This window comes from Diceros bicornis, chromosome 34 (genome assembly GCF_020826845.1).
Source record: "Diceros bicornis minor isolate mBicDic1 chromosome 34, mDicBic1.mat.cur, whole genome shotgun sequence".
NCBI lineage: Eukaryota > Metazoa > Chordata > Mammalia > Perissodactyla > Rhinocerotidae > Diceros > Diceros bicornis.
The window spans coordinates 31822783-31835142 of NC_080773.1; the positions used below are offsets into that span (position 1 = coordinate 31822783).

Sequence of the window (12360 nt, forward strand, 5' to 3'; positions counted from 1 at the left end):
ATTTTGAATTCTCTGTCAGTTAGAATGTAATCTTCTGTGACTTGAAGTTTGGTTTCTGGAGATTTGTCATTCTCTTTCTGTTCTGCTGTGTCACTGTAGTTCTTCATGGCGTGTGATGAGTTAATCCTCTGCTGGTGCATTAATGATAGTAACCACTGTTCTTATTTGGGTACGACTTTTGATACTTTGGTTCTGGGCTGCTTCTGTTTGTATCTGAGAACCTGCACTTTTCATCCTCCACTGCCTCTGGTAGAGTTGTCATCAGTGCCTTCCTTGTTCCTCTGAGGTTGCCGGTGCATTGATGCTTATGATGTCGCTGCAGTCTCAGGTGTCAGCAGGTCACCAGGCTATGAGCACTTCTGTTGCTTCCAGGGTCACCTGGGTCTCGTGTTCCTCCACTGACTCTCCACAGGCTCAGATGCTGCTGCCCTGGTCACCACCTATACTACTGCTCCTGAGTTGTCAGGGAGTGCTGCTTGCACCACTGTCAGGGATGCTGAGTTCACGAGTGGTACTGTCACTTCTGGGGGCCCAAGGACCCAGGGACTTGTATGACGCCCCCATTGTGGGTGGCGCTGGTGTCAGGGGTTCTCCAAGGGGCTGTATCCTCATTGTACTGTGGTTTCTGAAGCCTCTGGTCACAGGTTCCACCTTTCACCGCTAGGGGGGAGCAGGGGCTAAGCAGGGAGGTGTTGTTGTTCCTGCTTGCTGTGAAGGCTCTCATATCTGGTGCTAGCTGCCCTGGATCACTGCTGCTGGGGGAGGGAGGCCTGCTCCCCTAATTCCTCTTGCTCCCAGGTCTCCAGGCCACCCACCTTTAGATGTATAGATGCATGGATCTCTTATGTATCCTGTTGTGCTGTTAGAGAATTCTCTGGTGGTCCACGCATGTCCAGGGTTTTGTAATTTAGAGGAGAGAGACAAATGGAACAACTCACTCTGCCATGATATCACTTTCTCGATGTTTTGATATATACATACATGTTGAATAGATCACCATGCTTAAGCTAATTAACGTATCTATCCCCTCACATAGTTACCATTTGTGTATGTGTGTGGTGAGAACGCTTGAGATCTCTTAGTGCATTACAAGTATATAACACATTATTGTTAGCTATAGCCACCACACTGTACATTAGGTCTCCAGAACTTATTCATCCTATAACTGACAGTTTGTTTCATTTGATCAATATTTCTTCCTTTTACCCAGCCCCCAGCATCTGATATCCACCATTCTAATCTGTGTTATTATGAATTCAACTTTTTTTCTTTCTTACATGTAAGTGAAATCATCGGTATTTGTCTTTCTATTCCTGGTTTATTTCACTTAGCATAACGTCCTCCAGGTTCATCCATGTTGTCACAAATGGCAGGATTTTCTTCTTTTTTTTTTAAGGCAGAATAATATCTCATTGTTTATATATACATATTTTCTATATCCATATATCCATTGATGGACACTTACATTGTTTCCATATCTTGGCTCTTGTAAATAATGATGCAATGAACATGGAGTGCAGATATCCCACCCAGATCCTGATTTCATTTCCTTTAGATATATCTCCAGAGTAGCATTGCTGGATAGTAGGGTAGTTCTATTTTCAGTTTTCTGAGGAAACTCATACCAGCTGTATGGTCTGCAAGTGGGCTGCTGGCAGTGTCTGTGGGCTGGTTGTTGAGATCCCACCTTGTCTGCTGTGAGCTCCTCTCTATTTCTTTGTTCTTAGCTGCCCCCAGAAGACCCAGCTGTGCTGATTCCCTCAACAGGACTGAAGGGGGCTCTCAGGCAGCACCTGGGGAGGCTGCAGAAGAGATGCTCACATTACTCTCTTCCCCCCTGGGAGAAATTGCAGGTGGAGTGGTCTCTCTCTGTGCTGAGCTGAGCCAGCTTGTGGGAAGGTGATGCAAGGGGAAGTGAAGCTGTTCTCTCTACCCTTCACAATGAGGTTGTTCTCAGATTGTGGGCTCCACCGCCACGCTGATACCTCACACCCTGACTCCAGGCTGTTCATAAAGGTCTTTTCATCTGTGGATGGTGGTTAAATCATGGTTTCCATGGGCAACGAGTGCTGCACCTTCCTATCCCACCTTCTTGCTGATGTCCATCATTATCATTTAATTTTGCATTTCCCTAATGACTAATGGTGGCAAGCATCTTTCCCCGTGCTCATTATCATTCTGTAGAAATATGTCATCTTTGCAGAATACTTTTTCTGTAGAAATGTCTACTCAAGTCCTCTGACTATTTTTGAAAATTGCATTTTTTTTTGGTTGTTGAGTTATATGAAGTCAATACATGTTCTGGACCACGCAATTATCAGATATATAGCTTGCAAACATTTTCTCCAATTCTGCATGTTTTATTTTGACTTTCTTTATAGTGTCCTTTGGTTCATATATAATTTTATTTTATTTTTTTGAGGAAGATTGGTCCTTAGCTAACATCTATTGCCAATTTTCCTGTTTTTGCTTGAGGAAGCTTGTCCCTGAGCTAATATCAGTGTCAGTCTTTCTCCATTTTGTATGCGGGATGCCTCCACAGCCAGACTTGATGAGGGATGTGTAGGTCCATGACCAGGTTCCAAACTTGTGAACTCCAGGCCGTCCAAGCAGAACATGGGAATCCAACCACTATTCCACCAGGCCAGCCCCCATTTTTAATTTTGATGAAGTCCAATGTATCTACTCTTTTTGGTTTATTGTACTTTTGATATTCTTTCTAAGAAAACACTGGAAGCCCAAGGTCATGAAGATTTACATCTATGTTTTCTTCTGAGTTTTATAATATTAGCTGTTATATTGATCCAATTTGACATCATTTTGGTGTATGGTTGTATGGTGAGGGTACAACTTCATTCTTTTGCATTCAGTTGTCCAACACCATTTGTCAAAGACACCAAGTCTTAGTGATATTGTGTCTGTTTTTCAGGGCCAAGCATCCAGTGAGTTTCCACCTGGGAATGGAATCAAAACAAGCCTGACCCCAACATCTGGCACCTTCTGCACACAGCTGCCTTTCCCTGATTCCCCTTTATTTGGGTCCAAGAGGATACCAGGCTACCTGAGTATTGTTCAATATGGAACCAATCCCTGTGTGATCCCTAAACTATGACTTGATGGGGTTGTCACCATCTCTGAAATAATCCCCAAGTCCATATTGGTGGCCTCCATCCAAATTCAGATTGTCTGAACAAAATGAAATCAGAAAGTCCAATGACCATTTACATTTTTCAATTGCATGTCAAGCCATACCAGGCAAGATGTTTTCTTCTTAGGCCCCATTTCTCATGACATAATTTATAAATGGTTCTTTATTTGACACTTTCTCTGCCATAGTAGGATTCCCTCTGGTCTCCTCACTGGATTCTCTCAGCCTCCTTGTTTTCTTTTAATTCAGGGTCTTCTTATGAGTCGCAGTGGAACAGAGTTTGTATGTGTTCCAAGAGCTCAGGATGGGAGAGAAAAATGGCATCCCAGTATAAAAATAGTTGAGCCTTCGTATGTTCTCTGTTCAGTCTGGGACACAAGACCCCACAAGCTTATTCCCTACAACTGGTAGTTTCTATTTATTCAACAGCTGAGGCCCCAGGTTCCATGGATGAGGGTGGGTGTCATGGGCTCCTAGTGTCAGGAGCAGAAAGGAGTGAGATTCTTGGGCTGGTTCCCCTTCATTCCACCTCACACAGTTCCCTCTTCTCTGAGATTTGCATTTTAATCATCACCTGGACGTTTTCATCCCTTTTTTCTTTCATTAATTCGGTCTTCATATAGTTAGCAATACCTACAATGGTAGACAGATAGACATGTATGCAAAAGCATGCAGACGTATTTTCTAAAGGTGAGGTTTAGTCATTGGGTTATAAAAACAATATTATTCCTTGCTTGGATGTGAATCAAAGTGGAAAGACTAATAACAAACGTGTGAAACCACACCTGATGAAAACCATGAGCATATGGACAAATATTTGCAGATATATATGAATATATGGTATATATTCATGGATGTGTATGTATAAATATATATATAACCATATATGTTCATATGATAGCCAATATATCTTAAACTACATATATACATAATTACATATATGTATATGTATAGAGAGAGACAGAGAAAAGAAGAAACAGAGAGAAGTAAGGTCATAATCTGTTCTTTAATAAAGAATAAAGTCTTATGTGTGGGACATAGGGAGGGGGCAGAGGAGAAGGAGGAGCTGAGACTCAGGGGCTTGGTAAATTGGAGACAGATCAGGGAGGGGTACTCAGAAGAGGGAGGCCCCATCATCATCTTTCTCTTTTTGGACAAACTCTAGAAAGTCTGATAAAGTAGCAAGTAGAAATGGCTAATCATTTGATTAAAAGAAACCTGTACCCCTTTGTTTTTTTAAATTTCAAGTGAGTGGCTGGAGGCCTCCAGGTGAGCACAGGAGGGCTATGCACAGTGGTACCCGCAGGTGGGCATGCTTCTCTGTATAAGAGAGTGTCCAGTCGGACCTGGGGCACCAGAGACTCATATTCTGAGATGGAGATGTCAGGAGGTGAGTGATGGGGGCCTGTCTTCTACCCTCTGTCTAGTCAAGTTCCTCTGGGGTTCACCCAGGGCTCACTCAGCCCTCCCAACTCTTTATCTCTGCTGATACTTCAGGGATGGAGTGCTCAAGGGATGAGAAGACCCTGTCTATTTCCACCCTCTCATGAGCTGGATCCTTCTCTGTGGAGTCTCCCCCTGTGCCCCTCATTTATTACAGTCACAGATTTTTTGAGGACAGAGCCCTGAGTTGACTGAGCTCGGAAAGGACATGATCAGGGGCCCCTCACCTGAGACCAGGAGCTCCAGGGGTCACTGAAGTGTGACAACAGGTAGGGGGAGGTATTGTGTGAGCTGTAGCACCTGTAGGTCCCCCTGTGGGCTGAGGTCACAGGACTCATGGAGAATTGGGCCTGGTTCTGCTGAGCTTGGTACTTTAATCTAAGACATGGGGGTTGGGATCAGCTGCCTCATCCTTGGAAAGAAGGAAAGTGTCCATCGGACCTCATGACTGACACAGCAGGGTCATGATCTCTCCTGAGGCCACTGTGGGGCCTGGCTGCACTGAGAGGGAGGGTGTGTCAGGGAGCTGTCCTAGAGAGAGGAAGGCGGGGTGAGGGGCTGCCCTCCCTCCTTGTTCTGAACTGAGTCCACAGGCCTCACACTGAGGACCCTCATCTCTGTCTGTCTTGTTTTCTCTGAGTCTCTTGATTTTTCTGCCTATCTTCTGTCTCTCCTTATCTCTCTCCCTCCCCAGAGACCCCACACCTCTCTTCCTGGCATCACCACCTGAGTATCTCCTAGCAGAGCCTGTTCAGAGTGTGAGTCCCTGACATAATCCACTGGCTCCTCAGCTGCCACTAGGATGTCCAGGGAGTCACTGGGGGCTGACCATTAGGTGGAGTGGTTGTATCCACCGTAGAATCTGTACTGGCTCCAGTGGGACCTGTTTGCAGGGACCGGGGGGAAGTTGGCCTGAAAGAGTCCAGCCTGAGGCTGTAGGCCAAGACTCTGGGGGAGGTTATGTCGCCCCTCCTTGGACAGAGCGAATCTGTCATAGCTGATATCAGAGAGACACTGGAGGGTCAGGTTCTGTCCAGAGGCCATGACAGGGCCCTGCTGGGTCAGGAGGGAGGGCTTCCTAGACACACCTGGGAGAAAGACCACCTGTGGGTTGCAGGGCTTGATTCCTCCACAAATCCCTCTTCTCCAGTCCTGGACCCCAAGTCTCACTGTCTCTCACCCTCTGTGTCTCTTGCCCAGGAGCCCATGCACCCCTCACCTCACATTATCATCTGGGGCTCCCCTGGAAGGAAAGACCCTAATAACTTGTTCAGAGCATCAAAATATGGATGGAGCAGGATGGGGATTTCTTACTTGGGACCAGCAGCTCCACTGCATTACTGGGATGCGACCGCTCCTGGGGTTTGTTCCTGTAATAGCCATAGCATCTGAACATCCACCTGTGATGGGGGTAACAAGGCCCACAGAGAACAGGGCCTGGAAATGTCCACTAGGATGTTGCTGTGAGTCCAGGGTCCAGTATGGCTTGTGTTCTCCTTGCTCAGTCAGAATGCACCTGTTAAATCCCAGCCGTGAGCCACCCTGGAGAATCACATTCCCTCCTGAGGTCACCACCAGGCCTGGCAGGGCTGAGAGGGTGAGTTTGTTGTAGAATTCTAGGAGAGGAGGAGGCAGCATGTTAAATGGGGCTCACACCTCCCTCATATCCCCCAGGGCTGGGCTGTGAGAGGCAACACGCCCTTGAGAGCAGACCCCTTTCGTGAGGGCAGACCTGATGCTGGGACCCCTGAGTGTCCTCTCATCTGTCACCACCAGCACCAGGGGGTCAGTGTGCTCTGACAAGCCAGTGCGGCTGAGATAGTAACAGTGATATTTCCCTGCATCTTGCTCTGCCACATGTGGAATGGAGAACTTGGCCTTGTCCCTGGGGTCCAGTGGGTTCTGTATGCTCCAGGTGAATTAATTTTCCTCTTTAATGAGATAGTACTCTTGGGCTTCCAGGGTGCCCGGACACCAGAGGGTCACAGGGCTTCCCAGGGGATCAGAGAGCTTGGTTCAGCCCAGACAATGGGTTTTGAGAGGGTCCCTGGAAGGAAATCAGACACTGGGTCACAAGTCATTCCCCACCCCCAGTTTCCCAGCTCTCAGCCTCAGGATCCTCCCAGATGTTCCCCATCCATCAGCCCAGAACTGCTGTTCTCTATCCCCAGCTGCCCAGCGGTGGCCTCTTGTCTGCAGTGAGGAGGTGGGATCAAGGACACGAGGAGACAGATGCACCTGCGTTCACTAGGATCCTTGGGCCCACACTCAGCCCTGGAAGAGAGTGCACTGTGAGAGATTTGTCCCTGAAGCCTGAGCAGAACCCTCCTCCCCATGATCCGCCTGAGTCCTGGGGTCTCCTGACAGACCAGGGCCTGCCTGTGGGGCAGGGTCCCTCCCAGACTAGAGCTTCCCCTCCCCCTCCTCAAATATCATCAAGACAGAGCAGGGTCATGAGGGTGGGGGTCGTGGCATCTTCTTCCTGTGACGATGGTTGCGCAGATGGAGGAGACCACGTTGCCCTGCATGTCAGACAGACACATAGGATGTAGCCACTGAGAGGCTGGTACTCCCAGTCATGGGATTGTCAAGTCAGTAGGACTTGAAGGTGAACTTGAAGGGGAGCTACCCCCCTCCAGGAACCTGGCTCTCACTTACAGTTTGGAGCAACAAAGAGATGCAGAGATGCCGCTTCCAGGTGAGGGTGGCCCAGGGCATGTCCTTCCCCCTCAGAGCATCGCCCATGGGGTCTCCTTGATCCTCAGCCCATCCATCAGCACATCCTTGTGGGGTCCTCACCATGGACTGTGGTCATCCTGGCCTTGGAGATGCTTCAGGGAAGATGCAGGATCTTGCTGCATTGCAGAGCTCAGATCAGCAGAGACACACGTTCAACACCTAACTGTTCAGTTCAGGTCGAGGTCATAGTCACAGTGAGCCCACAGGAGCTATACGGTGAAATAAAGGAAGGAAACATCACTCCTCTCCTGGCCCCGGAGTGTGGGCTTTCTTTCTATCATAACCCCGTTGATGGACCTCTCTTTTTTCTTGCAACAGTGTCCACCCTTATCTCTCTGGGAAAAATCCTCTGAGTCATTTCTGCCTCCTCAGATTCCTTGATCCCTTGGACAGAGCTCTCCTCATCTTAATGTCCTGTCTTCAGCTTTAGGGGTCAATGAGTGGGTTAGTATTGTGGTTTGGGGGACAAAACTTGTTCTTATTTAAATATTCCTGCATCATCCACTGCCCATGTGACCTTGAGCATTAATGTCCAATCTGAGCCTCAGTTTCCTCGTCTGCAGCATGTTCTCAGGAATCGCACTCAGAGTGGTTGTGGGATCAGTGGAGCCAGGGACATGGGAGAGTTAATCTTGTTAATTTTAAAGTTTGATAAAGATGTGTGGGCTTTGAGACATGAGAAGATCAAGGCGTTGGACTCCACACTCAGGGTAGATGATTGATGTGCTCACTCAAGGGCCTCCATCTGCTCCTAACAATGATAAATGCAGTTTATAACGTTTCTGAAATATGTAGCCAGAGTCTATTGCAGAAAAAGAGAAATGAAAGTTCCAAAATAGTGAAGGAACCACATACACAAAAAACTATGAAAGCTGAGCGGGCGACTACAGATGCTTGGGACAATCAAGGGGTCATTTGAGTGGAGGTTCTCACCTCTATGTGGACAGAAGAGGATCCCCAGGTCGTCACATGGAGGGAGGGGAGCAGGGCTCAAGGTGAAAATTGGAAGCTATGTGCCCTTCCCCCATGTTTGAAGACAGCACTGGGTTATCTCTGCCCACTGACCCAGGACCATGGTCAGCACTGAATCATTAATAGGAGTTATCATATCCAAAGAAATAGAATACTGGAATAACCAAAAGTCTTTTAATATGTGTGTTTAATTATCTGAAAAAATAAAGAAGGAAAAGTAATTCTGGAAACTACAATAGAGGTTATATTATAGAAGAATATAGATTTTAGAAATTAATTTGGCAAATACTTAGAGGTAAAAATAATACTGTCATTTAACACATTCAAGATATTCTTTTCACCAAGGAGATGTACAGCTGAAGATTCAATTATGAAACTGGAATACAATATTAAGGGAAGTTTGTAGGTTGCAACACAGAAAGACTGGAATGAGAAAATTAAGATGCATGATGAATAGAAAGAGAAGGACAGTGTATGTTGTGAGTTTCAGGGGAAAGCAGTGAGAATGATGTCTGCAGCAATCCTGGATGGAAATGGTGGGCATTTCACAGAGATGTAGAAGGAACGTGTGAGTGCTGGGAGCATGGATATATCAGTGACATCTGAGTCTTTATATTTCAAGGTAAAGTGAAGGAAATTGTTGGAGAAAAGACATTTCAAACAATGGCAAATGATATGGGAAAAGTACATTCAAGGAATTAATTGCTAGTAAAGAATTATATACTCACTCAAATTACTGTTAAGAGGCAAAGGTGAAAGGGTCAGCAGGGGAGAAATTTGTAAGTGTAAGGAGACTTGAGGCACATATGACGTGTTTGGACTCATGTCTCACCTGTTAAACCCACCACATCAGGCTTCATCTCCATGAGGGATGAGGAGGACTTTTGGGGCAGATCCTTAACCATCAGATGTATTTTCCTCTCCTCTCAGTTGGATCTTATGCTTTACTTAAAATAAGAACATTTTTCAAATATTTTTATAAAAATGAACATTGAAAATAAAGCATTTCAGTGCAAGAAGTCAAGATGGTGGTGTAGGCAGACTCTGAACTCACCTCCTGCCATGGACACAGCCAATTTACAACTACTCATGGAAAAATTACCCCGGAGAGACAACTGAAAACTGGACAAGAGGAACTTCTGCAACAAAGGACAACCCTAATTGAGGTGGAAGAGGCAGAAACTCCCTTCTGGAGAGGAAAAATGCCACCTTCACAAGCCGCAGAGCCTCAGGGCTGCCCGGCAGCAGCCCAAAGGTACGCAGCCTCCCTGGAGGAGCGGGGCCCTGATCTGGGGAGCGCTCCTGCTATAGGCATTTTGTGGACACAGCACAATCGAGATGAGTGGCATAATATCTGACTTTGCCTGCTACTAAAACATTGGGGAGTACTCCCAGGAAAGCTGGTTCACAAAGAAATTAAAACCGACTGTTAAAGGGCCCACACACAAATTCACCCATTTCAGAAAGCAACCTAAAATCGCCAGAAAGAAAGGTGCACAGCGCTTTGATGAAAAGAGACTCACCTGATAGGCTCTGAGGGCATCTCGGTGAGAGGTGAGACCTCTCCAGGGACGGGGACATTGGCGGAGGCCATTGTTGTGCCCTGGTGTGGATGTGCTGACAGACACTGCAGACGCCATTGGAGTTCTCCCTGGTGCCTGCTATCCCAGGGTCTGCCCCACCCACTAGAGCACTGATTTAATCCAGCTCAGCCAGGGCAGGCAGCCAACCCTAGGGACTGGCCCCACCCAACAACAAGCCCTTGGACAACTTGTAGGCTTGCATAGATTGGTGACTGGATTCTCTAAAGCCTGGTGACTGGGCCCAATTCAGTGGGGCAGGGCCTGTGTAAGGAGTGAGTGGAGAGTGTGGGGCAGTGGTGGAGTGTGTGGTGCTCCCGCCTTGGAGAGACTGGGTCCATTTCAGGAGGTCAGGGTGCGCACATGAAGCAGGACTCTGTTGACTGTGTGTGTGGACCTGTGGGCAGTAGGGCTTGTCAGCTGCAAAAGACTTGCACTTCTCAAAGACCCACAAAGCGAGTTTGCCCCACCTTCCAAAGCCTGAAACAATCAGGTGCTCCCATGCCTGAGGCCAGCCCCACCCAGCTGCAATCCTCAGAGAGCTGACAAGAGACCTGAAGGCTGGAGGCTTATAGCAATTGTAAGCCCCTGAGCCTAACAACCTGCCACGCTGGGGGCCTACTCACTTAAAAGAAATACTGCAACACAAATGTGGTATTAGTACTTACAGCTAGCAGTGCTGGGGCTCCCCACACTTAATAAAGAGATTGAAGGGCCCACAACAACTACAATCAGCTGAACATTACAACAGCTGTCCAAGAGCACAGCTCAGCCTCCCTGAGAATCTACCAGGAGAGTAACCACGCCACAACAGAAGGACACATGTAACCCACATAGGGGTCACTCATGGACCATTGAAAACTGAGGGAAACACACTTCCGGACCCCATAAGGCATCACTTACATAAAGTCACCTGTCCAACAGCAGGAGACGTAGCTGACCTACCTAATACATAGACACAGCACAGGGAAAGAGGCAAAATGAGGAGGCAAAGGAATACGTTCCAAGTAAGGGAACAGGACAAAACCCCAGAAAAGGAACTAAGTGAAACAGAAATGAGCAACCTACATGACAGAGAGTTCAAACAAAGAGTGTTAAGGATTCTCACTGACCTGGGGAGAAGAACGGATGAACTCAGTGAGAACATCAACAAAGAAATGGAAGATATGAAAAAGAACCAGTCAGAAATGAAGAATACAATACTGGAAACGAAAAACTCACTAGAGGGACTCAAAAGCAGAGTAGAGGATACAGAATAACGGATATGCTAGCTTTATGAAAGACTAGAAGAAATCACCCAAGCTGAACAGGTAAAAGAAAAAAGAAAAAGAGTGAGGACACTCTAAGGGACTTCTGGGACCACATCAAGTGCACTAACATCCATGTTATAAGTGTCCCAAAAGGAGAAGAGTGAGACAAAGCTGCAGAGTATCTATTTGAAGAAATAATAGCTGAAAAGTTCCCTAACCTAAGGAAGGAAACAGACATCCATGTACAGAAAACACAAAGAGAACCAAACAAGATAAACCCAAAGAGGCACACACCAAGACACATCATAATTCAAATGTCCAGAATTAAAGATAAAGAGAGAATCCTAAAAGCTGCAAAAGAAAGACAAGTTACATACAAAGGAAACCCCATAAGGCTATAAGCTGACTTCTCAGCAGATACCTTACTGGCTAGAAAAGAGTGACATGATATATTTAAAGTGCTAAAAGGAAAAAACCTACAGCCAAGAATACTCTATCTGGCAAGGTTATCATTCAAATTGGAAGGAGAGATAAAAAGTTTCCAGACAAGCAAAATTAAAGGAGTTAGTCACCAAGATACCAGTACTCCAAGAAATGCTGAATGGACTTATTTAAGGGGAAAAGAAAAGACCACAAATAGATCTATTTCCATGATAAGAGGGTACTGGATACAAATGCACAAAAAAGAGGTTAGATAAGATATCAAAAAAATAAAATGTGGGAGGAGGGGAGTTAAAGAGTAGAGCTTTCAGAGAGAGGTCAAATTAAAGAGACCATCAACTTAATATAGATTCCTATATACGTAGGTTACTGTATATGAACCCCTATAATAAATACACAAAAAACTAAGAGAAAGGAACCAAAACATAAAACTAAAGAAAGCCATCAAACCACAAGGGAAGAGAGCAAGAGAAGAAGAAAGGAACAGATAAGGACTACTAAACCACTAAGAAAAAAATGTTAAAAAATGGCAGTAAGTGCATACTTATCAATAGCTACTTTAAATGTCAATGGACTAAATCCTCCAATTAAAAGGCATAGGGTGGCTGATTGGATAAAAAAACAATACCCATGTATATGCTGCATACAAGAGACACACTTCAGATCTAAATATACTCACAAACTGAAAGTGAAGGGATGGAAAAAGGTACTCCACGCAAATGGCAATGAAAAGAAAACTGAGGTAGCAATACTCATATCAGACAAAATAGACTTTAAAGCAAAAAAT

At 45.9% G+C, this 12360-nt stretch overlaps 1 pseudogene; it reads right to left on the reverse strand.

The window, feature by feature from the left end:
- Positions 1-4432: 4432 nt before the first annotated feature.
- LOC131397703 (leukocyte immunoglobulin-like receptor subfamily A member 6) lies at positions 4433-7336 on the reverse strand (annotated as a pseudogene).
- Between the last annotated feature and the right edge of the window lie 5024 nt (positions 7337-12360).